At 44.0% G+C, this 27,091-nt stretch overlaps 1 pseudogene; it reads left to right on the forward strand.

The window, feature by feature from the left end:
* Positions 1-7,857: 7,857 nt before the first annotated feature.
* LOC125175115 (60S ribosomal protein L27a-like) lies at positions 7,858-13,453 on the forward strand (annotated as a pseudogene).
* The last annotated feature ends 13,638 nt before the right edge of the window (positions 13,454-27,091 follow it).

Below are 27,091 nucleotides of genomic sequence, written 5' to 3' on the forward strand. Positions count from 1 at the left end.
GGAGTTTGGTGAGTTCTTTATAGATTTTGAATACTAACGCTTTGTTTGATATGTAATCTGCAAATATCTTTTCCCATTCCATTGGTTGCCTTTTAGTTCTGTTGATTGTTTCCTTTGCCTGCTTTTCTTTTTTAAGATTGTTTTGGCTATCTGAGGTCTTTTGTGGTTCCCTACAAATTTTAGGAGTTTGTTTTAGCTCTGTGAAAAATACTGTTGGTATTTTGACAGGGATTGCATTAAATGTGTAGATTGCTTTGGGTAGTAATCACATATCAACAATATTTGCCCTTCCAATCCATGATCATGGAATGTCTTTCCATTTATTTGTGTCATTTTCAATTTCTTTCTTTAGTGTTTTATCGTTTTCAGAGTACAGGTCTTTCATCTCGTTGGTTAGGTTTATTCCTGGATATCTTATGGTTTTTGGTGCAATTGTAAATGGGATTTCTTCCTTAATTTATCTCCCTGTTGCTTCATTATTGGTGTATAGGAATGCAATAAGTTTCTGTGCCTTGATTTTGTATTCTGGGACTTTACTGAATTTGTTTATCAGTTCTAGCAGTTTTTTGGATTTTCTATATGTAGTATCATGTCACTCATAAATAGTGAAAGTTTTACTTCTTCCTTCCCATTTTGGATGCCTTTTAGTTTTTTGTTTTTTGATGTTGTGGCTAGGACTTCCAATACTATGTTAAATAGCAATTGTGAGAATGGACGTGACTGTCTTGTCCCTGTGAAGGAAAAACTCTCAGTTTTTCCCCCTTTTAGGATATTAGCTGTGGGTTTTTCATATATAGCCTTTGTTATGTTGAGGTGTGTTCCCTCTCAACCTACTTTGAGGGTTTTTATTATGAATGGATGTGTATTTTGTCAAATGCTTTTCTGCATCTATTGAAATGGTTGTATGGTTATTAGCCTTTCTCTTAGCCTTTCTTTTATTATTGTGATATATCACATTGATTGATTTGTGAATATTGAACCACACTTACAACCCAGGAATAAATTCCACTTGATTGTGGTGAATGATTATTTTAATGTATTGTTGGATACGGTTTGCTAGTATTTTGTTGAGGTTTTCACATCAGAGATATTGGCCTGTAGTTCTCTTTTTAAATGGTGTCTTTATCTGGTTTTGGTATCAGGGTGAGGCTGGTCTCCTAGAATGAATTTGGAAGTTTTTTTTTTCTTTTTTCTTTTTATTCATTTTTCTTTTTTCTTTTTATTTATTTATTTTTAAATGTTTATTTATTTTTGAGAGAGAGAGAGAGACAGAGTGCAAGTGGGGGAGGGCAGAGAGAGAGGGAGACACAGAATCTGAAGCAGGCTCCAAGCTGTGAGCTGGGACTTGAACTCATGGGACTTGAACTCATGAACTGTGAGATCATGACCTGAGCTGAAGTCGGCCACTCGACTGACTGAGCCACCCAGGCACCCAATTTTTTTGTAAATAATAATTTTTTTGATAAATAATAGCTATTCACTCTTCTTTAAATGTTTGGTAGAATTCCCCTGTGAAGCCATCTGGTCCCAGACTTTTGTTGGGAGTTTTTGATAACTGCCTCATTGTTTTTGCTGGTTATGGGTCTGTTCAAGTTTTCTATTTCTTCCTGTTTTGGTTTTGGTAATTAAATGTTTCTAGGAATTTATCTATTTCTTCCAGGTTGTCCAATTTGTTGACATATAGTTTTTCATAACATTCTCTTATAATTATATTTCTGTGGTGTTAGTTGTTATTTCTCTTCTCTCCTTTGTGATTTTGTTAGGTCCTTTCTCTCTCTCTCTTTTTGATAAGTCTGGCTAGAACTTTATCAATTATCTTTTCCTTCTGATAAATCTGGCTAGAAGTTTATCAAGTTTATTAATTTTTTCAAAGAACCAGCTCCTGGTTTCATCAATCTGTTCTATTAGATTTTTTTTGTTTGTTTTTTGATTTTGTTTTGCTTTGTTTTTAGTTTCTATAACATTTATTTCTGCTCTAATCTTTATTATTTCTTTCCTTCTGCTGGCTTTAGGCTATTTTTGCTTTTCTTTTTCTAGCTCTTAGGTGTAAGGTTAGGTTGTTTATTTGAGATTTTTCTTGCTTCTTGAGGTAGGCCTGTATTACTATACACTTTCTCTCAGGACTGTTTTTGTTCTCAAAGGTTTTTGTTGTTGTTGTTGTTGTTGTTGTTGTTGTTGTTTTTGTTTGTTTGGGTTTTTTTTTTTGCTATATCACAAAGGACAATTGTGTTTTCATTTTCATTTGTTTCCATGTATTTTTAAATTTCTTCTTTGATTTCCTGGTTGACCCATTCATTGTTTAGTGGCATATTATTTAACCTCCATGTATTTGTGGTCTTTCTAAAATTTTTCTTGTGGTTGACTTCTAGTTTCATAGCGTTATGGTCAGAAAAGGTGCAGGTATAACTTCAATCTTCTTGCATTTGTTGAGGCATGTTTTGTGGCCTAACATGTGACATATTCTGGAGAATATTCCATGTGCACTTGAAACTAATGTGTATTCTGCTGTTTTAGGATGGAATGCTCTGAATTTATCTGTTAGGTCCATCTGGTCCAGTGTGTCATTCAAGGCCACTGTTTCCTTGTTGATTTTCTGTTTAGATGATTTGTCTATTGATGTAAGTGGACGGTTGTAGGGTTTTTTTTAGGTAGCCGAACCTGTATACTTTTGGATATTTTTATCTGCAGTTATCTTGTGAATCTCAGGGCATTGTTTAAACAAAGATCTACCTTTGTCCATGACATTCCATGATTACAGATGTGACTCACTGGAATACACCTTCAGAAAGGGTATACTTGGCTTCTACCTTGAGCCCAATGAGAGACTAGGAAAGGAATGATTCACTAAAGGGGCTGAGGGAATTAGCTTTGGAGCCTCTCTGACCTGGTTTTTATTCTCAGATCTACCCCTTAAACTTGGGCATGTTTCTCAACTTTCTCAACTTTCATTTTCTTTATTTGTAAAACAGAATAACATCTATCTCATAGGTTTGTATTTGAGAATTAAATAAAGCAATGCAGATTACACTGGGTTCTGACCAGTGCAGACTCTGAGTTGTGGCTTCATCTGAAAGTGATTTATGAGGAAGTGGACTTAGGAAAAATATTTTGTTTTTATGTGAGAAAAGCAGTTCATGCATTTATTTTCCTCATTGATTTGAAAGTCCACCCTTTAAACAAATGCCCTCTATATTGTTCCATTGGTCAGGGTATTCATTTTTCAATATTTAATAACTATAGATGTGCTATAGATTTATAGCACATTTAATATGGTAAAATGAATTCCCCTTAATATTCTTCTTTTTTGAATATTTTGACTATTCTTATACATTTCAAACTTGAAAATTTATCCAGAAATTTTGATTGAGAGTGGCTTAATTTATAGATTTAGGAAGAAGTGACTTTGTTACATTTTTAATCTTGCTATACAAGAACATGGCATTCTTCTCCATAAGTTCCTGTGTTCTTTTCGATCCTTTAGTATAATTTTATGGTTTTAATCTTACAGGTAAGGTACATGTTTGTTGGATTTACTCAGATGAATCTTTTATTAATGTGAGTGGGATCTGTTTGTGTGTTTAGAGAGTTTTAATTATTTTGTTACACTTTATCCACTGGTTCTAGCCTTCCCTGTTAGAGAATTGGTCTTCAAAGTGGGTTGTGAATATCAGTGGGGAAACATGAGGACTTTCCAGGCAGTACTAGAGTATGGTGAGTTTATGGAAGTCATTTTCTGAAATTTCAACAGCTATAGGTAGGTCTTATTAAAAGTTGACCTTCTCAAAGAGAGAGTGAGCTCTGTTTTTGCACTAATTTTTTTTTTAATTTTTTTTTTCAACATTTATTTATTTTTGGGACAGAGAGAGACAGAGCATGAATGGGGGAGGGGCAGAGAAAGAGGGAGACACAGAATCGGAAACAGGCTCCAGGCTCTGAGCCATCAGCCCAGAGCCTGACGCGGGGCTCGAACTCACGGGCCCCGAGATCGTGACCTGGCTGAAGTCAGACGCTTAACCGACTGCGCCACCCAGGCGCCCCTGCACTAATTTTTAAAAAAATTTGTCTTTAACATTTATTAAGTTTTGAAAGGCAGAGAGAGACAGAGCGCAAATGGGGGAGGGGCAGAGAGAGAGGGAGACACAGAAACAGAAGCAGGCTCCAGGCTCTGAGCTATCAGCACAGAGCCCGAAATGGGGCTCAAACTCACTGACCGCGAGATCATGACCTGAGCCGAAGTCGGCCACTTAACCGACTGAGCCACCCAGGCGCCCCTGCACTAATTTTTTTGAGTGCATTAGATTTTTATTCTTGGTGTATAAGAAACCTACTGGTATTCTGCATTTATTTTGTAACTGATCACTTTATTGAATTTGTTGATTATTTCTGATAGTTTTCCAGTTGATTTTATTTGGGTTTTTGAGGAACGTCATGACAATATCTGCAAATATGGGAACTTGCCCTGTCATTTAGAATATTAATGTGCTTATTTTACTTTTTAGTTTTCTAAGTTATTTTACTAATATGTTTACGGTTGACTCTGGAACTCTGGAACAGCAGAAGTTTGAATGACACATGTCCACTTACAAACAGATTTATTTTGAAAAATACAGCGCAGTCCCAAAAACGTATTTTCTCTTAAGATTTTCTTTTCTTTTCTTTTTTTTAAAAAGTGTTTATTTATTTTGAGAGAGAGACAGAGTGCGAGCAGGGGAGGGGCAGAGAGAGAGGGAGACACAGAATCCGAAGAAGGCTCCAGGCCCTGAGCTGTCAGCACAGAGCCCGACGCAGGACTTGAACTACAGACTGCGAGATCACGACCTGGGCCGAAGTCAGATGCTTAACTGACTGAGCCACCCCGGCGTCCTGAGATTTTCTTTAAAAAAAAAAAAAAAATGTTTATTTATTTTTGAGAGAGGGAGAGAGAGAGAGAGAGAATAAGCGGGGGAGGGGCAGAGAGAGAGAGACACAGAATCCTTAGTAGGCTCCAGGCTCTGAGCTGTCATCACAGAGCCCAACGCAGGGCTGGAACCCATGAACTGTGAGATCATGACCTGAGCCAAAGTCAGATGCTTAACTGAGAGCCACCCAGGTGCCCCAAGATTTTCTTAATCATATTTTCTTTTCTCTAGATTACCTTAAGAATATAGTATGTGATACATATTTAAAATATGTGTTAATCAACTGTTTGTTATAGGTAAGGCTTCTGGTCAACAGTAAGCTATTAGTCGTTAAGTTTTGAAGGGGTTAAAGTTACATGTGAATTTTCAATGCATAGAGTGTGAGCACTCCTAACCCCTGTGATGTTTGAAAGGTTGACTGTATACTGTTTGCAACTTTAATTGGAATATTTATGTTTTGCCATTAAGCAGAATACCAGCTGTTAGTTATTAATTTTATTGAATTTCTAAAAAAAATCGGGGTCGTATGCTTTTTGGAAATCTCTCGTGATCATCACATGATCTCTCCCTTTCATTCACTGTGGATCAAATATATTGAAGAAATATATTACTAAGATTTCCTAATTTTCAACTGTGCCTACCTTCCTGGAATAAATGCCACTGAACTAATTTTAAAATACCTTTAGATTCTATTGCTACTATATTTAGACATTTCATGTATATTTACAAATATTGGAGTGTTTTTTAAAAAATGTTAAGTTTTATTTATTTATTTATTTATTTATTTATTTATTTATTTGAAGAGAACAAGCATGAGCAAGGGAGGGGCAGAAAGAGGGAGAGAGAGAGAGAGAGAGAGAGAGAGAGAGAGAGAGAGAGAGAGAATCCCAAGCAGGCTCCATGCTGTCGGCACCGAGCCTGATGCAGGGCTCGAACTCACAAACCGCACGATCACGACCTGAGTTGAAATCGAGAATTGAATGCTTAACTGTCTGAACCACACAGGTGCCCCTGGAGTGGTTTTTAAAACAATTATCATGGATAAGATCTGGTATCGGCTCTATGTCAGTGTCTTTAAAAGAATGGAGACGTTTGCCTTCTATTCTTATTCTCTGATATGTCCTAAATAGCATATGAGTTTTGGTTTTGAAATAGCTCATCCTCAAAAACAATTTAAAACTGGCACTTTTTGATAAGTAGTCTCTGTTTCCCTAATTTTGATTTGGGGAGATAGGAGAAGATGAATTATTTTCAGCTTCCCTTATCAAATGGAGTTGTCGATGATCACTTCAGCCGTTAACTGAACCTGGAATTGGCTTTTCTGAGGAGCGATTTCCTTTTTTTATGAGAGAACCCTCGGAGTGTCTATGGCCCTGCGAGCTGCCTCCAGGGGTTTGGGGCATGGGAACTGGGTGGACTGACTTGTCGTTTTCTTCACCATGTCAAGACTTCATTGAGAAAAGAAAGCAAAGCAGGAAGGAGGGCTGTGTTCTTAAATCCTGTCCCTACTTTGCCCTTCCTGGCCTCCCCCCCACCCCCGACCCGTTAGGAATTCTGTCGTGGGGTATGTCAAATATATATTAGCCCAGATGCCTTCCAATGCCTCCAAAACATCTCCTAATGAACGTCTTAGAGGCCCCACCTCACCTTGTCCTCCAAATGTCCTATCTTGGACATTTGCCTCCTTGTCCTCCAAATGTCCTATCCTTCTGCCTTCTCCGTTCAGTGCTGGGACCTCGACACAACTTTCCAAGTTAAGAGTTGGAGTTTTGTCCATTATTATTCCTTCTCTCTTACCCATCCCATTTGATTTGTTCACAAGATCTCTGAAATCCGTCGTTCTTTCTCCTTTTTTACCCATCGTGGTTGCCTCACTGGCCATCCTTACATCCGGGCTTCATTATCACGTGGGCTCTCTCGTGAGTCTCTGACTCTCCTCTTGCCCCTGGTGTGATTCCACTCCCCCAAATCTCCTTCCACACTTCTGCCAGAGTAGCCTTTTCAAAAATGATTTTGATTTTTATCAAAGCGCTATACATGGTGAAAAATATCAAACACAAGATTACGGTCACTGGTTTGCATGTTTTTTAATCAAAAAGAGCTTTGAAAATTGAGTTTTGGGGGGTACCCTAGCACCAAAGCTCATTCTGGTGGCAAAACCTGACCTAAACTTAAAATCCTTTTGCAAAATTATTGTGTTAATTATGGGATGCTGTCCCTAATTATGTGTACATAATTGTGTGCTTATGATACAGTAAGTGAATATTATCTTTTAAAGATAGGAAAATATCTGAATTCTGAAATACATCTGTCTTTAAGGATTCAAGGTGGAGTGTGGGACCCTGCCTCAATCTTCTGAGGCAACTTTTTTTTTTTAATTATTTTTTTTAACATTTATTTATTTTTGAGAGACAGAGAGAGACAGAGCATGAGCAGGGGAGGGGCAGAGAGAGAGGGAGACACAGAATCTGAGGCAGGCTCCAGGCTCCGAGCTGGCAGCACAGAGCCTGATGCAGGGCTTGAACCAACCACGAGCTGTGAGATCGTGACCTGAGCCCAAGTCAGCACTCAACCGACTGGGCCATTCAGGCGCCCCCCTCCCCACCCCCCCCTTCCCCCGCCCCCCCCCCCCCCAGGCAACTCTTTAACCTCCTTTAGCTTTTAAATTTTTTTTTTTAAGAGTTTTTAATTTATGTTTTAGAGACAGAGAGAGACCGAGCATGAGAAGGGGTTGCACAGAGAGACAGAATCTGAGCCGAAGTCGGAAGCCTAACCTCCTGGGGGGCTCAGTCAGGCTCAGGTCATGATCTTGCGGTTCCTGGGTTCGAGCCCCGCCCTGCGCTCTGTGCTAACAGTTCAGGGCCTGCTTCGGATTCTGTGTCACTGTCTCTCTCTGCCCCTCCCTCATTTGCGCTCTTTCTCAAACACAAAAATTAAAAAAAAAAAAAAAAATTCCAACATGCCATCCAGCCTGAGGAAGACCCAGACACTTCAGGACCACGAGAGCCATGGCTGCATGGGCCAGCACCGGAAGCACCCAGGGGGCTGGGGAAATGCTGGTGGCATTCATCACCACAGGATCAACTTCGGCAAATATCACCCAGGTTACTTTGGAAAAGTTGGAACGAGGCATCACCTCCTCAAGAGGAAGCAGAGCTTCTGCCCAACTGTCAACCTCAATAAACTGTGGACCCTGGTCAGTGAGCAGACATGGGCAAATGGTACCAGAACCGAGACTGGAGTTTCTCCCATCGTTGATGTGCTGTGATCTGGCTACTGCCAAATTTTGGGAAAGGAAAAGCTCCCCAAATAGTGAAGGCCAAATTCTTCAGTAGAAGAGCTGAGAAGATTAAGGGTGTGTGGGGGTCTATGTCTTGGTAGTTTGAAGCCACATGGAAGGAGGTCCATTAAAAGCTAGCAAGTACTTTAAAAAATATGTTTATATTCATGTTTTAAGCTTCTTGATTTATCAGTTTTGGATATTTTTGCACAATGACTTTCTATTATAATTTAGGAAGATTTGACTTACGTGTTTCCCATCTGTCTTAATCTGCTAGGGCCACCATAACGAAGCACCACAGACTGGGAGGTTTGAACAACAGAAATTTATTTCCTCACAGTTCTGGAGGCTGGTAGTCCAAGATCATGGCATCAGTAAAGGTTGGTTCCTCCTGATGCCTCTCTTCTGGGTTTGTAGACACCCATTTTCTTCTGGTGTCTTCAAATGGTCTTCCCTTTGTACCCATCTGTGTCTTAATTTCCTTTTTTTTTAATAAAGACATATCATATTGGATTTAAAATTCTATCTCCAAACATAGTCACATTCTGAAGCACTGGGGATTAGGGCTTTGATATATGAATTTTGGATACCATTCAGCTTGTAACACCAACTACACCTATTTATTTATATGTTTGTAAACTTTGGGTTTATTCAATAGTCAGTTTGCATTCTTCATCATTAGCTTTCTGCAAATACTGTTTATTTGCAGAATAATTGGTGTTAATAATTGTTTCCTTTTTCAACCGATTACCTGTGTCCTGATCCTTAAATTTTTTTCTCAAATGCTTCACCAGATGAATCAGTGTATTAACATGATTTTTTAGGTAGTTAAAAGTGTATTTTAAAAAGCCCCAAACACTATTCTATGAGTTTGCTTCTCCTGAAATGGTCACTCTTTAAGCCTACTATGTAGCTGTCATTCCTCCTTTGGGTTCTTTCTTTCTTGGGCTCCATGTTTTCCTTTCTCTTCATTTTCTTCCTTATTTTTTCTGGAACACGTCAGCAGTAGCTTTCTAAGAAAAGGCAGGAGATAAAAAGTTTTATGTTTCCTGAATGCATTAAAATATATTTTAAACTCACACATGATTGACAGTTTGTGGGCATAGAACTCCAGGCTGAGAATAATTATTTGTTAGATGTTTGAAGGCATAGACCATAGACCGATCGTGTCTATGAGATTTCAATGTGGCTTTTGTATGTACCTAACTAAATTTTTTCTGGAAGCTTTGGAGTCTTTGCTTTGTTCTTGAGGTTCTGAAATTTTACAGATACACTTTCACTGAGTCTTTTCACTTGTCATTCTAGGTCATTGGTGGTCCTTTCAATTTTTGGTGATATATTTTTCAATTTTGAGGCTTTCCTTATCTCATTGAAAATTTTTTCCTGTTTTCTGTGTTCTCTTTCTGTAACTTCTATCATTCAGATGTTGGAACTTCTGGTACGTATGATTCTCTGATTTTTTTTTTCTTTCCTATTTTCCATCTCTGTTTCCATCTCCTATCTTCAGAGAGATTTTCCCTCTGACTTACAAAAATTGGTTGAATGTGTGTTACCTTTAACGGTTTTGAGTAGCTTTTAAGGAGTCCAAGCTTCTTGGGGTACTTCGTGGCTCAGTTGATTGAGTATCCCAACTCTTGATTTGGGCTCAGGTCATGATTTCAGGGTCATAGGATGAAGCCCTATGTTGGGCTCTGTGCTGAGTGTGGAACCTGCTTAAGACTGGCTCTCCTGTCTTTCCCTCTGACCTTCTCCCCTGCTCATACTCTCCCTCTAAAAAAAAAAAAAAAAAAAAAAAAAAGTCCAAGCTTCTTTGATGATCAATGCTTGCCTGTACCTCTTTTCTTGTAGTTTGTACTCTTCGTTTTCTGTGATCTTCTTTGAATGTCTCTCTCTATGCTTATCACATTGTATTGTTCTCCTCAGTTATCTCTTTGTTTTTTTTAAGTGAGCCTCCTGAGGATTGGGTTTGGCTTCTGTGTGACTCTTCATCCCCAATGTAGGACCTGATACATTATAGGAGTTTAATAATGTTTGTTGAATAAATGGAAACAAAGCTATTATTCCTTCTCCTGTGCCCCTCCCCCCCTTTTAGGTGGGTCACCACAATGGAGGGTCTTGAGATGAAGATTGGTGTGTAGGCGGTTTGCTAAGGAAATGCTTCCAGTAGAATTTACTAAGGGAATGGGGAAGAAGGAAAGGGATGGGAGAGGCAAGGATGTAATTTTAGGCAGAGTCAGAAACCTAAGCCTGATCTTCTAGGGAAAGTCTGGAGTATAAATTAGCTCTCAGAATTTGTCTTTGTTGAGGCAAGTGAGTTGGGTTTCACAACGTATCACCATCAGTCATTGGCTCTAGGGTTGGGCAGCCAACCCCTCTAGTTGGTCCAGGACTATCTTGGTTTTAGCAGTAAAAGTCTCATGTTCCGGAACCCCCCAGCCTGGGGCAAACCAGGACAGTTAGCAACAGGAACTTCTAGCTCTCTGTGCACTGGGGCAAAGTGGCTCCAGGAGCTGAAGGGAAGTCCTTGGAAAAGAAACTGTTGCATCCATTAGGTGTGGTGGGTGGAATAATGACCCCCAAAGAATTCCACATCCTAATCCCCAGAACCCGTGAATACTTTATCTTAGATAACAAAAGAGACTTTGCAGATATGACTCAAATAAGGATCTTGAGATGGAGAGATTATCCTGTATTATCCTGGGGTCCCAATGTCATCACCAGGATTCTTTTTTTTTTTTTTTTTAACATTTATTTATTCTTGAGACAGAGAGAGACAGAGCATGAACGGGGGAGGGGCAGAGAGAGAGGGAGACACAGAATCGGAAGCAGGCTCCAGGCTCTGAGCCATCAGCCCAGAGCCTGACGCGGGGCTCGAACTCACAGACCGCGAGATTGTGACCCGGGCTGAAGTCAGACGCTCAACCGACTGAGCCACCCAGGCGCCCCTCACCAGGATTCTTATAACTGAAAGAGGGAGGCGGGAGAGTCAGAGATGTGACGGCAGATGCAGAGCTCAGAATGATGCCACTGCTGGCTTTACACATGGAGGGGCCATGAGCCAATGAATGAAGGAAGCCTCTAGAAACCAGAAAAGGCAAGAAATGGGTTCTCCTCTAGAGCCTCTGGAAGAAATAGAGGCTTAAAATACCGATTTTAATCCCATGAGACCTATTTTGGACTTCTGACTTCTAGAACTGTTAAGGAGGTAAATACATACTATTTTAAACCACCAAATTTGTGGGAGTTTGTTGCAAAACTTCTTGCACATTTGTGGCAAATGAATTCAAAGGTAAAGGTGCATTGAAGCTGGGGGAGGGGAACATGGAAATGGTAAAAACATCTGAGGCGGATCCTGGTGGTGCCTCCACAATTTCTGCTCCGTCCCAATCAGGAAAGTAAATTAGATAGCTAAAACTTTAAATCAGTAGTCAACAAATAAGTTGACTATCAAATTAGGGAAGTGTTGCCTAGTGATCAAGCCATGGGATCTGGAGTTTGATGCCCCCTGGTTAAATCCTGGCTTTGGGCACTTTTAAGCTCCGTAATTATGGCATGTTATATAAGCCTTTTGGATCCTTCAGTGCCTCATCTGTAAAATGGGAGGAAAAACCCCAAGAGCGATTCTAAGGACTAGAGGAATATGTACGTAAAGCACCTGACATGCACTAAAATCTCAATGGAGCCATGACTGGCAGCCGAGGGGTATCTTCTCTCTCTCTATTCAACTGCTATATTCTAAAGACAGCAAAGGGGAGAATCAAACTTGGTAAATATTAGGGGTTAAAATCCCTTTACTTGTCCAGAGGGTACAGTACACAGGGTTTTGTGTTTATAATCTTGTAACATGTATGTATGAGACTTCCCTTGTCATCACAGTGGGAATTACATAATATGGTGTCCAAGGGCAGAACATTTGTTTCGGTATCTAAAATTACTTAGAAGAGAGTTGTTGAATATTGTATGGTGGCTCCTCTGTATGTCTATGTTTTAGCACTTTTTAAATCTGTGGTTGGTTTAAAGGATGGCTTTCACCTTCACTGGAGTTTGCTCTCCTCTGGAGATCTGTGTTTAGCCCAGCAAAGTCACCCATTATGGTTGTGCCTGTCTCTCTTCCCAAGGTTATCTGGGAGGTATTTCCCAAGCCTTTTGATATGCTAAGCAGCCATAACTGGGGAGAGTTTCATAAACAACCATTAAGCTGCTATTAGAAGTGTCAGGACTGGTAGAACTAGTAATTCTGTAATAATTTGTGAAGTTTAACTGTAACTATGCAGCCACTTAGTGTTTCAGGTAGCTTCATCTGGATCTAGAAATGGGCCCTACAGACCCTTTCTGCTATCCAGGTAGGCAATTGCCTAGGGTCTTTTATTCACCTCTGTTAGGAAATAGCAGCTAAAAATTAAATCAGCTCCAGGCGCCTGGACTCAGTCGGTTATGTGTCCGACTTTGGCTCGGGTCATGATCTCATGGTTCATGAGTTCGAGCTCCGCATCAGGCTCTGTGCTGACAGCTCAGGGCCTGGAGCCTGCTTTGGATTCTGTGTCTCCCTCTCTCTCTCTGCTCCTCCCCTGCTTGTGCTCACTCTTTCTCTCTCAAAAATAAATAAATGAACAAAACAAAACAAAACAAAACAAAACTCCTCAAATCAGCTCATTTGGAGATCTTGAAACAGCTCTTCAAGGAAGCCAGAGCAATCGACTCATCCTGTGGGGGTAGGAGCCACCTAGAAGTGGTATATGATCTGCTCTCTCCTGCCTTTCTCCCAGGTCACACAACTCAGGGCTAGCACTTTCTTCTGCATTCCAGGGCTGTCGCTGATTCGGGCTGAATCTCTTTTAACCTTGGTGCTCCCCTCCAACCACCCAGGCTCTCCCCTCCACCCCCGTGAATGGTGGCAGAGAAGGGGTGAAAGCCAGCGGAGGAGAGGAGGTCCTTGGCTGAGCTGTAGCCCAGGGTGCTGGCCTGTGCCCCTTGAGGAAGGGACTGGGTGTGGCGGAGCTTGCTTTGTTCTGAGGCCCTGCCAGCTCCCGGAAACTCAGGAAACCCTCCCTGAGGAGGACCAGTTCAAAGGACAACACAAGACATCAAATCAACCTTATAGGGTTACTTTAAGCCAAAGGGAAAGTAGCTAACTGGAGAATAGAGGCAGGCAACAGCGGAAAGTCAACCGCTGCCTCCTTGTTTTTCAGCCACTCAGCCCTCCAACCACTATTTCCCCACTTCTATCCAGCGGCTCTGGAGCCTGGGCCTCCCCCTCGCCCTGTTCGCCATTTGAACTGCCCTGTCTGGGCCTTGCCTTAGGCGGGGCCTCTCAGGGATAGAGCTGTGTTTGTCTCCACTGTGTGTTGAACTTGGCAGGTGCAGGCGCACCTCATTCCAAGTCAAACTACCACCTTTCAAAAGAGAAGTCCAGGCCTGGAAGCCACGGCTTGGGGCGGGCCCTGTGCACCACCACCAATGGCTGGAAGTGAATGCTGTCCTCCTCTACCACCCATGCCAGGCCTGCCTCTGGTAATGACTGAGAAGGGAAAAAACAGGCAGTCGGGGCTGGAGGTAATAGGAATTCGGCCGGAGGGCTGTGGGCTGTGGGAATGAGGGCAGCTTCTCGGCTGGAGGTTCAATCAGCCCTGGAGAGTCAACTGTTGCTTTGGACAAATGAGCATTGGCCATGTTGAGGCCACCCGGGTGCCTACCTGAGCGTGCAGAGCTAGCTCAAGAATGAGGTCCCGGCTTTCAAGAACCAGCCTCCTTCCAGAAAAGATCTGGAAAGACCTAGTACGTTCGGGAAGTTTCTCTCCCCTTTCCCGGCTGTCATGGAATCTATTGCTCCCACAGAGAATGTCTACCCTCCAAGGACCAGGAAGGGCCACCTGCAGATCAGAGGGGCAGAGAGACCTCCAGCTTCCGTGTCTCACTTGAGAATTGTTGCCGGATAGTGAGATCCCTCGATCACCTCATCAGTGTCCGTGAACTCCCTGATAGTTCCGAGTGGCTGTCTAGGTGCCATTGTATGTTAGCTACGTGACCTGAGCTAGAGATGCAGCCTCAGCGTGCCCTGGTTTTCTATTAGATGGAGATAATCGTCTACCCACCGAGTGCGGTGATGATTACAGAACGTGTGGAAAAGTGCGTACTTGGCTGCTATTCTACTCAGGCCTTGGGCAGATGTCACAGTGTTTCTACAGATAGCTTCTCACTTAGCTTCTTAATAGCTCTGGGAGGTGGGGAGGGCGGCGGTGGGGTGAGAGTCATTCCATTGTCTTTGAAAGTTTGAAGGGCTTTGCCATTTGAATGATGGCCTTGGGAGCCCCGCGTCTGGCACCGAGTAAATGACCCCTGCACTTTGTCTGCCCGTGTTGGTTTTTCTTTCTTCTCTTTTCTGGTTGGTGACTTTGTTACCAAACAAAGAACTTCAAAGCGAGTAGACAACGTTGAACATTTTCCAAGATCCTCGAGGGGCCTGGTCCGGGATTTCTCGTTCAGGAAAATGCACATCATCTTAACCAAGTCTGTCCAGTGGGAACTTCATGTGAGTCACTCATGGAATTTTATATTGTCTTAGAGCCACATTGGAACAGTTTTTAAAAGGTGAAATTAATTTTAGCGATACATATTTTTAACCCCTGTGTATTACATATATTGCCACTTCAACACATAATCTAAAGATGATTAATGAAATACTTTCTATTCTTCAGACCCTGTCTTTGAAGCCCAGTGTGTATTTTACATTAACAGCACATCTTCATCCACTGCTAAAAACTCATTGGAAGCTCCTGATCCGTATTTCAATTTCAGAATGCGAGTTGCCCAGAATAGCTTCATACTCGTCATTTCAAGCATACGTAAGGAGTGCCTGCGTGGCTCTGTCGGTTAAGCATCTGTCGGTTAAGCATCCAACTTCAGCTCGGGTCTTGGAACTCACAGCTCGTGGGTTCGAGCCCCGCATTGGGCTCTGTGCTAACAGCTCGGAGCCTGGAGTCTGCTTCGGATTCTGTGTCTCCCTCTGTCTCTGCCCCTCCCCTGCTTGTGCTCTGTCTCTCTCTCTCAAAATAAATAAACATTAAAAAAAAATTAAAAGTTTTCCAGTAATGGAATTGAGTACCAGGTTTTATTTATTTATTTTTTTTTTGAGCCACAGATATCATATTTTTATTGGTGGGAAACTAGAGAGACTTCTTTTTTTTTTTTTTTTCAATATATGAAGTTTATTGTCAAATTGGTTTCCATACAACACCCAGTGCTCATCCCAAAAGGTGCCCTCTTCCATACCCATCACCCACCCTCCCCTCCCTCCCACCCCCCATCAGCCCTCAGTTTGTTCTCAGTTTTTAAGAGTCTCTTATGCTTTGGCTCTCTCCCACTCTAACCTCTTTTTTTTTTTTCCCCCTCCCCCTTGGGTTTCTGTTCAGTTTCTCAGGATCCACAGAGTACCAGGTTTTAAATACAAATTTAAATTAATTAAAATGAAATAAAATGTAGACTTCATTTCCTCGTTCACACTAAGCAATATTTCAAGTGCTCAATAGCCACGCAGAGCTTGTAGCTGTCACATAGGACAGTCCAGGAGAGGTTTCTGCTAGGACATTTTCTTGTTCACTTGTTATTTCCAGACTTAGAATTTTCTTTCTTTGCCTTCTTTTTTTTTTTAATATTTTATTTTCAAGTCATTTCTACACCCAGCATGGGGCTTTGAGCTCACAACCCCAAGATCAAGAGTCACATGCTCTACCGACTAAGCCAGCGGGGGGTGCTCCCATATTTACAATTTTCCTCACTAACTCTCTTTGCAGTGATGTTTTAAGTGAGTGCCATGTTTTGTACTATTTTACAAGTATTTTAAACTATACAATACACTCTGTCTACCCATTGAACAGGCCACATTGCAGGACAGTGCAAATGATCGAATGGTTCTGCTGGTGACCTCCTCGCATTATGAAGGAATCTAACCACAGAGCCCCCGTGACACAGGGCTCTCCGAGGGAGGGCCCCAGTGTCAATCCACATAGTCGGTAGTTTAAAATCATAATTTCTGCCTTTTTTTGTGTGTGGGGGGGGACAAAAATAAACAAAGATGAAAGATTTAACATTCTCTTCCAACACCCTTATGGATCACTTTTATGCATCATGCTTGCAACACCAGGCTCTGTGGACTCAGTGTTTCCCTAAGCTCCAGCATAAGCTCTGGTCCTTGACTTTCAGGCAATGGGTGATGTTTATTCCAGGTCTTCTCCCTTCTGACTTCCCCTCCCTCTCCCAGAGTTCCTTGATCCTGTTTACTTTTTTTTAGCATATATATTTATATCCATTCAAAGACTTGATTAAATATTACTTGGTCATCCAAATCAAACCCCCAAAACAGCAGAACGTCTCCCACAGAAGTCCCAAAGAATTGGCCGAATCTTTAGAAGTCGACCTAATTTTGTTTTGGGGGGCTAAACTATGCACTGGCTTTTCCCTCTTACTCAACTCTGCCTAAATATTTTGGCACGCTGCCATGGGACGACATCACGGAAAGTTGTACTTACATTTCCAGGATTTTCAGTGCTAGGATTTTCTCCAACCTCACTATGTTCAGACGTAGAAGCGCCCTCCTATTTATATGTGGATTATGTTGTGTTTGTTTGAGATTTCAGAGTCTAGGCTGTGTCTTTGCTTAGCCTAAGCCTCATCTTGACCGGGTTCTGGACGGTCCATTTCTTCTCCCGTTTTTCTAAGTATCCCTCCTGGCTCCTGCCGCCTTTATTCTTCTTTATGCAACTCTTGTGTTACTTCAGTCATCTGAGGTGGAATTTTTGGAGTCCTTGGCTTTTTGTGGACACGAGTTTGACTCTTATGACCCGTGCAGGAGGAGTTGCATATTTGGTGCTTTTCGTCTCTCCTGCTTTCCTTGAGGAGGCTCCAGATAAAATTCTCTGAGGGAATGGAAGCATTTTTGGCAAACTGTGGGGACTTTCTTCCTCTCTTTTGTCTTGAATTGTATAAGCAAAATATTCCAGAGCCCTGAAATGTTGTTTTCCACAAGAGCCTCACAAAGGATACATTCTACTGGAGGACATCTAGAACGTTCCTATCCAAGTTCACCCGGGCTTCCAGCATATAGGTGACCTGCGTATGGCTGTGTCGGGGCCTGCTCGGGGGTCGAGGCCCCTCTTGCTAGTTATCGTGGTCTCTAGAACATGTTTCCAGTTTCTTTGATCAGTTTTTTCCTCAAGAAATCCTGACATCGTTTTATAAGCCAGGAGGTAATTCATTATAGCTTCTGCTGCTTTTCCCATCTCAGTTCTTCAATTTCACATGTAACTATTTCTTTAGCATGAGCTCCAGCCCTTGTCTTCTCAGGGAAGAACCCCCAGCTGGGAGTGGCCGGGCCCTACTTGGCTCGTTTGGAAAGTCTCCCCTATAAACACTGGTGCGGGGTTGAGATTTGTACACATCTGTATGTGTAAAGACGCTCTCTGGCTTGGCAGGTGACTCTGGGTTTCCTATGAACTTCACCTGCCCTTCAGGAGTCCTGTTGCCAAGGGGTGGGACACTAACTGAACACAAAGGTGGCAGTGAGGCCAGGGCCAGGGAGTGGAGCACCTGCATTTCCATCAGCCATCCATCAGCCTCCCATCCGCTTTGTGAATGGTTTTTATTAATGGTGTTAGTATTTTGAAACAGCTAGCTCTTTATTTTCAAATCAAGGCTGCTACTGATTTTTTGTTACTATTTTTCTAGCATCTTGAATGCTTAGTTCACTTTTTTTTTTTGACTTTTGCACGTGTCCGTTTAAGAAATCTTCACTTACCCAAGATCGTAAATGTCATATGGAAAAGATAAATTGCTATGTTCCCTCTAGAATATTTATCATTGTTGCTTTCCTATTTGGGTCTGTGAACCATCTTAAAACACTTTTTAGTGTAATGTGAGTTAGGGGTTTTGTGGTTCGCCAACTTATCCAGCAACATTTATTGGAAGGTAATTCTTTTCCCGCTGAATGGAATGAATCACTCGATCATATGTGTGTAAGCCTGTTGCGAGACCTCTTCCCAGACAGTCTATTTTTAAATCTTTGTTCCAATACCTCGTTGTAACTTCACAATAGTGCTCCATATATGTTATTATGCATCTTCCAGGTTCATTCTTTTTCAAAATTGCTTTGGCTATTCTTACTCCTTTGCATTTCCACATATGTTTAGGATCAGCATGTCAGTTTCTGTGGTGGGCGGAAAAATTGCCCCCAGAAGATATCCATGTCTCAATCTCTGTGATTAAGATCCAATGATTATTACTTTATCTGGAAAAAATTAAGGATCTTGAGATGGGGAAGTTATCCTGGATTATCCAGGTGGGTCCTAAATGCAGTCACATGTTTCCATATATGAGAGAGGCAGAGAGATTTGACTGCACAAAGAAAAGGTGATGTGAAGAGGGATTTCAAGAGGGTAGCCTTCAAGATTGGTGTGGTGTGGCCACAAGCCAAGGAACACCGGTAGCCACCAGAAGCTGAGAAGCAAGGAACAGATTCTCCCCTTGAGCCTCTAAAGGGAGAGAGATCCTGCCCACACCTTGGTTTGGGCCCAGTGATCCCGATTTCAGACTTCTGGCCTCTAGAACTGGGAGAGATTACCCTTTCGTTGTTTCAAGCCACCAGGGCGATTTGTTACAGCAGCCTTAGGAAACGTCATTTCCGAAGAAAAACCTGCCAGAAGTTTGTTGAGATGGTATTGAATCTGCAGATCGCTTTGGGATTAAACTGACATTTTAACAGTATTGATTTTTTTCCCTTCAAGAACAAGGTATATATATTAACATAGGTATTTATTGATTTCTGAAGAGTTTATTGTTTTGCCTGTGAGTGCTTGGTTAAGGGACAGCACTGGCTGGCTCAGGGAGAGGTTGGCACTGTGTCCTTTTGCCCCTTGCCTTATTGCCATCTGTGTCCAGGTAACTTTGTGTGCATAGGTAGGGAGCAGACCGGAAGGAAAGAAGAACATGTAGGTTATATTTCCACTTAAGAAGATGCACAGAAGGGTGAGGTCCTCTAAGGAGCAAGTACTTAAGGTGCTGAAGGAAACAGGGATGCTCTCTTTGGGAGCTCCTGGATCCTTCTTACTGGTGGCATTGGGAGATCACCCGGATAGTTTTACTTATTTGTTTGTTTTTTATTTGATTTATTTTTATTTTTATTTTTTTAATATGAAATTTATTGTCAAATTGGTTTCCATACAGCACCCAGGGCTCATCCCAACAGGTGCCCTCCTCAGTGCCCGTCACCCACCCTCCCCGCCCTCCCACCCCCCATCCGCCCTCAGTTGCTTCTCAGTTTTTAAGAGGATAGTTTCAAAAAGTACCTGTACCCAGGCACATGTAGAGTTTCTCATTTAATTAACATGGCACGGAACTCAGGTCATTCAACTCTGAAGCTAGGGTTGAGGACCGGTGTGCCACAGAAAAGATACGCAAGGATTATCACAATGTATAGAAGACTCCTACAAATCAATGTGTTACTACATTGAAGAAAAATGGAGGCTGGATGTAATGGGAAATTCAAAGAAATATGGTTAATAAAAATTGGGAGTCTCGACTTGGCCCGTGCGCTGCGTGAGCTCTGAATCCACACTGCTGTGCTGGTGAAGCCGGGGCTGGAATTCTGTGAACTGCGTTCCTCTACTAGCTGGCTCCCTGTTAGCTTCTGCCAGAAGCACTGGGAGGAGGAGGGTGGGGAGGGATCTTTTCTTTCTTTTACGTCTCTTGTTTCTCCCACTGTCATCCGAGGAACAGCACAGTTGGTTCCTTTTCCCGGATTCTTTCCTCCCTGAGCCAACCTCGTTGCATACCTTAGTCCCCCCCGGCATCTAGGCAAGGGTTTCTTCCCTGTGCTTACGGTCCATCGCTTGGAGGCCCTTTCTCCAAGCTCCTGAGATGTCCACACCACCTAGGCAATGAGCCTCGCTCTGTAGTCTGTGCCCTGTCCGTGTGACCTCCTTGCCCTTTGTGTCCCCAGCCTTGTGTCCCCAGGCTTGTCCCCAGCCTTGCCAGCGTTTGCTACTTTTGTCTTTCCTCTGACTTTTTTGGGCTTCCAATACGTTTACCCAATTATTTATGTCAAATTCTGTGTTAAGAGTGTTGTTTCTCTTTTCCCAAACGGACGATGACTGATACGACATCTAACGTGTGAAAAGGAAAAAAAAAAAAAAAATCTGTGTATCTACGTATCCATACCCTGACACTTATTCAGTGGGCAAAAATGGACAAGGTCTATAGTGTTCATTCTTGGTGCTAATTTGGGAGGAAGGAAATTGAAAAAATAAGTATTTTATTTCACTTTTAATGTTTATTTATTTTGAGAGAGAGAGAGAGAGTGAGTGGGGAGGGGCAGAGAGAGAGGGAGAGGGAGAATCCCAAGCAGGCTCCACACGGTCGGTGCAGAGCCTGACAATGTGGGACTCGATCTCACAAACCATGGTATCGTGACCTGAGCCGGGATCAAGAGTTAGACACTTAACTGACTGAGCCACCCAGGTGCCCCCCAAATATGTATTTTAAAACATAGGACATCTTTTCAGGTTAAATTGAAGAAACCATTGTAGATATATAATACTTTGGGCACAGAACTATGAGACCTTAGAAGCCAAGCTGAGGCAAAAGACCTGTCAATGGGATTGTCTTGAGGCTGACACTGTGGCTGTTTCTTTGAGCTTTAAGGGACCAGAAATCTGCTCTTTAAGGATATCTCTCAGTTACAGGAGACCTTAGACCATCCTGGTCCATTTCACTTTGGGGAGCTTCCCAATTCACTGTCTCTGTGGTAGCCTACTGGTTTAGGCCAGGACGTGGGGACCCTTCAAACTTGACTATTTCCCTGAAATCTTCAACCCCTTAATAAGGGATTCCTAAATGAATTTCCAGCATCCTTTTCTTAAGATGGAAACTTACCTCAGAGAAGATGCTCTATTTCTCTAGTGAGCTTCTTCCATTCAGACCTCTCTTCCCTCAGGACATTCTATTCCCTCTATTCTCTGCCTCGGGGGCATTGCTATTCTGTGGCTAGAGGCTCAGGAAACAATTTGCCCTCATCTATTGGTAGAATGACCATCTCATCAGGGTTTGCCTCGGACTTTCCTGATTGTAGCGCAGGAAGGCCAGTGTCCCGGGGAACCCCTCCCTCCTAGGCAAGCCGGGATGGTTTGGGCACCCCATCCCTTGGCTCATTTCCTGCCATCACTCCACCTATAAGTCAGTTCTGGGCTACATCCACAGCCTCACTGTGCCACATTGCTTCCATGTTGGGTGCGAGGGGCTGAAAGGTCTGTCTGCCGTCTTCATCGATCTGAGGGCCCTGTGTGAGCCCATCCATGGTCACTATCAAAGAGGGATCTCAGGGTCCTCTGGACTTCCACACTCACTCACAGGTGCTAGGGCAGAGAGAGGACTCTTAAGCATGATTACTTTGTTTCCCTGGACTTCTTGGTAATCTTGACTGTGGAGCCCCACCCTGGAACACGGGTGCCTGGGGAGGGAAAAGTAAACAGGAGAGACCAGGCTCGGCATCTCTCAGCTTAATTGCTTTAATGGATTCAAGGATCTTGAGAGGAGAACCTGCCCTCTGCCACAAAAAAACTTAAAATATGAGCATCTAAGACCTACTAAGCTCCTGAATGAGGAAGATGATAATCTAAGAGGTATTTAGGTTATGTGAAATGTGCCCAGTGGTTTCCAAGCCATATGGAACTTCCATATGGAACTTCCTAGGAGGGGCAATGCAATGTAGACTAGGCAGCCATCCAAGAACCACTCACAACTGACTCAGAAAGGACCCTGGCTGGCTGGCTCCGTCTTCCTGCCCAGTGTGCCTCTCAGACATTTTCTAGTTTTCTGGCCTCTCTTGGAACCTTTAATAAGCCATTTCCTGGTGGATTCACCAAGTGGCTCTCAGCCTCCTCCTCAGTCAGCCCCTGGCTCCTCAGAAAGAAGATGGCCATCCAGCATCTGAGGCCGGAAGCTCACTGCTACCTCTGGCAATGGGCCCTGAGGTGTGTGCTGTGTTCCAGAGAGTTCCAAGCCTATGTCACAGAGCCATGGAACAGTCACAAAGGATTCCTGAGGGTGGGGGAGAAGAATCCACAGCCACAGCCCTGCCATCCAGCCTAAGAGGTCCCACTGCCTTCCTGGCTGTCTGGATGCCACCCCCTTCCCTGCTTCCTATGTGCCAGCCCTGGCCTATCTTCACATCCCATCTACTCCTTAGTGCAGTTTTCTACTTATTCTACCTCTAACCCAGACATTACCTGGGTAGCAGTGGCTGGTATCTCCCTTGGACATGTGGCTTAAACCCCAGCAATTCCATAGACTTTGAAAGTCTGCAGTTTTCCTGGGAATTTTGCTCATTCCCAAGCATTAATTAAAACAAGACGCCTTTTTGAGCTGTGATACAGAGAAAGTGCATGTATCTTCTGCACACGGGTTGACGAGCTTTTACATACAGAATACACCTGTGAAACTAGCACCCAAATCAGGAAACAGCCTATTCCCTGCACCCTAGATGCCTCCCTGGTCATTATTCTCGCCTGCGCCCCACAAGAGTAGCATCTTCTGAGGGCAGGGATTATTACTGGGAACAGTTTGGAGCCTTTACGTGTACTAACTCACTGACTCCTCACTGTGACCACTGAGATGGTTCTATTACTGACCCACTTACGGGTGAGGACAGCGGGGAGCATGCAGGTTGAGCTACTGGCTGAGATCCCCCTGCTGGGGATTAGCGGAGCCAGGATTCAACCCAGCCGTCTGGCCCCAGAGCCCCACTCCTGACCCGCCATGTTGCCAAAATGTCATGGTAGCTGGAGAAACCATGGGAGTCAAATAAAATTAGATTCTGGAAGAACAGCCACCCACCTCCACAGGGCTCTTTGCCCGTAACTTCCATGTGCCCTTTGGTTTACATCTCCCTCCTTGCTGCTTAGAACCTGGTGAGGGGTGTGAGGCTCAGAGCAGGGAAGGGGCTGGCCCAAGGGCCACAGCTGGAAGGACAGAGTCAGGTTTGAGCCCACACCAAATCAAGGACCATTCTTGTTCCCTCATTTTCCATGGGGGAACTGAGGCCGGGAGGGGTTAAATAGACTTCACTGCCCCTCCTTCCAATTGTTTTTTTCATGGCTGGGGCTAATTTATCCTCAGTCAGGGCCCATGTCTGGATTGATCTATCAGGAGCCACTCGACTCTTTTTTTTTTTTTTTTTTTTTTAAAGAGCGAGTGAGCAGGGGAGAGGCAGAAGGAGAGGGAGAGGGAGAATCTTAAGCAGGTTCCACACCCACTGCAGAGCCCCATGTGGGGCTTCACCTCACGACTGTGAGATCACGACCTGAGCAGAAATCGAGAATTGGATGCTTAACCGACTGAGCTACCCAGGCACTCCCACTTGGCTCTTTGCGGACTCTTTGGTGGAACCTGGGACCTTGGCTGCACTTGTGCCGGTGACAGGTTACCAGGGACCCTGACAGGAGTTATAGGAGGAGGAGAGGCCAATAAGGAGATGCATACTTCACAGGATGAGCAGGGCCGTGGCCTCTGTGCATTTGGGGTCTGCTAGGGAATAACCTGTGAGCTCCTGACCTGCAGGGACAGCCCCCAACAGCCTCGGCCAATGGCACAATGGTGTCCACTTTGTTCTTAGGCCTTGGGGTTGCCACGGGTACTCCTGAGTTTGAATCCCACCTGGTTGTGCACCCTGGATGGGTTGCTTAATTAAGCCATCAGTTCTGACTTTTGTCATTTGCCATCAGGGTTGATAGTAACACTGATCACACCAACCACTGGGTGCATTTAGTAGAATAATATATTATTTATCTTACCTATGGCATATAATAGGTATGAGGACATTTTTGTTTCTCTTCCCTGTGACCTCTTTCCGCTCAACCCCGTTTACCTTCACGCGGGCTCTCCTTCTGGGCATGAGGGCCACACTCACTGTCCCCCCTGGCTGTCTTCTCGCCATTTAAGTTCCGGTGGAATCATCCCTTGGTCAGAGGCCTCCCCACTCCCTGAAGATGCACCCCTCCCAGCCGCCCTCCCTCTAGCCCCGTTCCGTCCTCTGCGCGTTCCTTGGTACTGGGAATTGGTTTCCTTGTTGCCACATTTACTGCCTGTTGCCCCCCACCAAAACGTCAGCTATTTGAAGGCAGGGACGCGTCCTGCTTCTTCTCATCACTGATGTCCACTGCCTGAGACAGCACCTGGGACAGAGTTATCATTCTGTCTCCTGAACTTGCGTTTCCGGACGTCAGTCATCTGGGCTTTATCCTCACGAGGCTTGCCTTGTTTGTGTCACATCTGCACTAGGACTTAGTATTTTTCTTTAAACTGCCGCGCATTCTAAACGGAGTGCCTACTTTAGCCTAATCCCAAACAAATGAAGTTCTGGAATTTACATGTGAAGTTTCCTAAACATGCATTAAAATAAACACACACTGTTTTACTTTTTCTTAAAGTTTATTTATTTTGAGAGAGAGAGAGCATGGGGGAGAGGCAGAGAGAGAAGGAGAGAGGGAATCCCAAGGCAGCTTCACACTGTGGTCTGGGAGCCCGATGTGGGGCTAGATCTCACAAACTGGGAGATCATGACCTGAGCTGAAATCAGGAGTCGGATGCTTAACCGACTGAGCCACCCAAGAGCCCCACATAATTATTTTACTTTTTAATCCTTGCTTCCTGAAAATCACGGCGTTCATCTCCAGCGTGCACACACTTTTGGAAACACTGCGCCCCCCCTTGCCCCCCACCCCCCAGCTTGCCCTTGGCTATTCCTCACACACCCCTCCCAGCCTGGCTGCGGTTCTCCACTCCCCTCCGGGCCCAGAGCTGGAGTTCAAGTTCATCACTGGGAACTGAAGTCCCGGGGCACTTGAGTGTTTGAATAGCTACCCTCTTTCCCTGTGGAATGCGTGGCCCTCCGGCCCCCTACGGGGCTGTCTGACTCTCCCCAAAGGCCAGGCCGACGACGTGTACAGCCCAGACCAGCTCGCCGACAGCACGACCATCCCCGGAGACCAGCTAGTCGGGCCGGAACCTTGGCGATCACAATTAATTTTCTTCTCAATTTGGCAGTAGCCTCGGGTCCTCCTCCACCAGCCGTGGCAGAAACGTGAATGCCGGCCAATCCAGTTGCTCAGAGGCTACTTTCAGCCTTAGCTGAGTCAGATGGAGGAAAGGAGGAGGTGGAAAATCCCTCCAACCTCAGCCGCCCTGCCTCCAGCTTCGGGCTCCTGGAAAATCCCCGGGGTCTGCCAGGCCGGCTTGGACCGCGTGGCCAGCCGCTGGGATGTCTCCGCAAACAGGAGGTGTCATGATTGGGCGCGTGTCGTTCCACCTTCCCTGTCTTCTCCTCGCGTTGTTTTCATCTCCTTTTTCTGAATACGAGGCATGGTTTCACCACTCAAGGGGCATTCTCCTTCATTCTCCTTGAGTCCGTTTCCTCTCCCTTCCTCCCTCCCTCCCTTCCTTTCCCACCCACGACCACCAGCCCAATGCACCTTTACTCCTTTCAAGAGACGGCTTGCTGGAGACCTTCCCGTGGTTACTCAGCCACAGCCCTTCATTCCTCGCCCACCTACCTCTTTCCCTCTGAGCCTTTTGCACCCGCATCGTCCTTTCCCATCACCTCGGTAGCTCGCGGTTAATCATCCTTCAAGCCTCCTCTTACACGTCACTTCCTCCTGAAGCCTTCCCGTCACAGGTTAGGGGAAATGCATCTCCTATCTGCCCCCGCAGCGTCTTGTACCCCGTCTATTAAAACCACAGGGTTGTGCAGGGACAGTATGTGCCAAGGGTGGCTTCCCTGGTGGTGGCAGGGGTCCTCATCTCCTTACAAACAATCAGCCCACCCTCCAAACAATCAGAGAGCCCAAGTAAGAAATCTCAGAGCCCCTGCTGGAGCCCCTCTGGACCTTAACTTGGTGAGGGAGAAGCCCTGTCCCTGCTCGTTACTGGGTCCTTGATGCTCAGCATAGGGCTGTGGTCAGTGCTCAACAAATATTCACGGAATCGGTGACTGCATGAATTGATTTTCTAGAGTGATTGAAAGTGGCTGGGGTTTTATGACTCCAGCCGAATCATAGATAACAAGAGGAAAGAGCGAATATACTGGATACCCCGGTATAGCGGACAAAGTTTGAGCAGAAACAGGTCCTCACATAAGCAGTTCATTCCCAGGTCAGGCTCTGGGCCAATTGCATTCCCTCTTTCAGTAAAATATACTGGAGGGGGGCAGAGAGGAAGAGAGGGCGGGAGGGAAGGGGAAGGGAGGGGAGGGGGAGGCACAGAGGGAGAAGGAGCTGGGTTCTTGGGGAGGGAGTAGAGAGAGGAAGAGAGAGTTTCATGCCGCTGCCCGCCTGGATTTTACCTCTCAATTCCACTCTCCGCTATCAGCAGTATGATAGTTGTAGACCTTTGCTTTCTTGGTGTCTGTCCCAGGTAGCTTTGGAGAAGGACTTTTTACTTTCAGAAGAGGCAAGCCCGAAGGTAGGAATAATGGCATGGAAATGTATAGTATAATTAAAAAAATAATTTTGAAGGTGGCATCATAAAATCAGTATTTCTTTCCCGTTTGAAGGTTTAGAAAATCTAAAGAAAAGCAGAAGTAAAAATATTGCATATCATCATTTAAGCGACATTGAGAGAAAAGTTCTCTCCTTAAATATGAGTAATGAGGAGAAAGAATTAAAGTAAAGGAATTAAGTATCTAACTTGGTTTGGAAAAAACAACAACAACAACAAAATAAACTAAGAAAAGTGGGAGGAAGAGATAATGCCAGAGGAGAGATTATGAATTACGAAGTAGAAAGTTACAAAATGAATTAAATGCATCCAAATTCTGATTCTCTGAGAACACTGATGAAAGAGTTAATGCATTAGCTCTCTTCATCTAGAAAAA

This window comes from Prionailurus viverrinus, chromosome C2, assembly GCF_022837055.1.
Source record: "Prionailurus viverrinus isolate Anna chromosome C2, UM_Priviv_1.0, whole genome shotgun sequence".
Taxonomy (NCBI): Eukaryota; Metazoa; Chordata; class Mammalia; order Carnivora; family Felidae; genus Prionailurus; species Prionailurus viverrinus.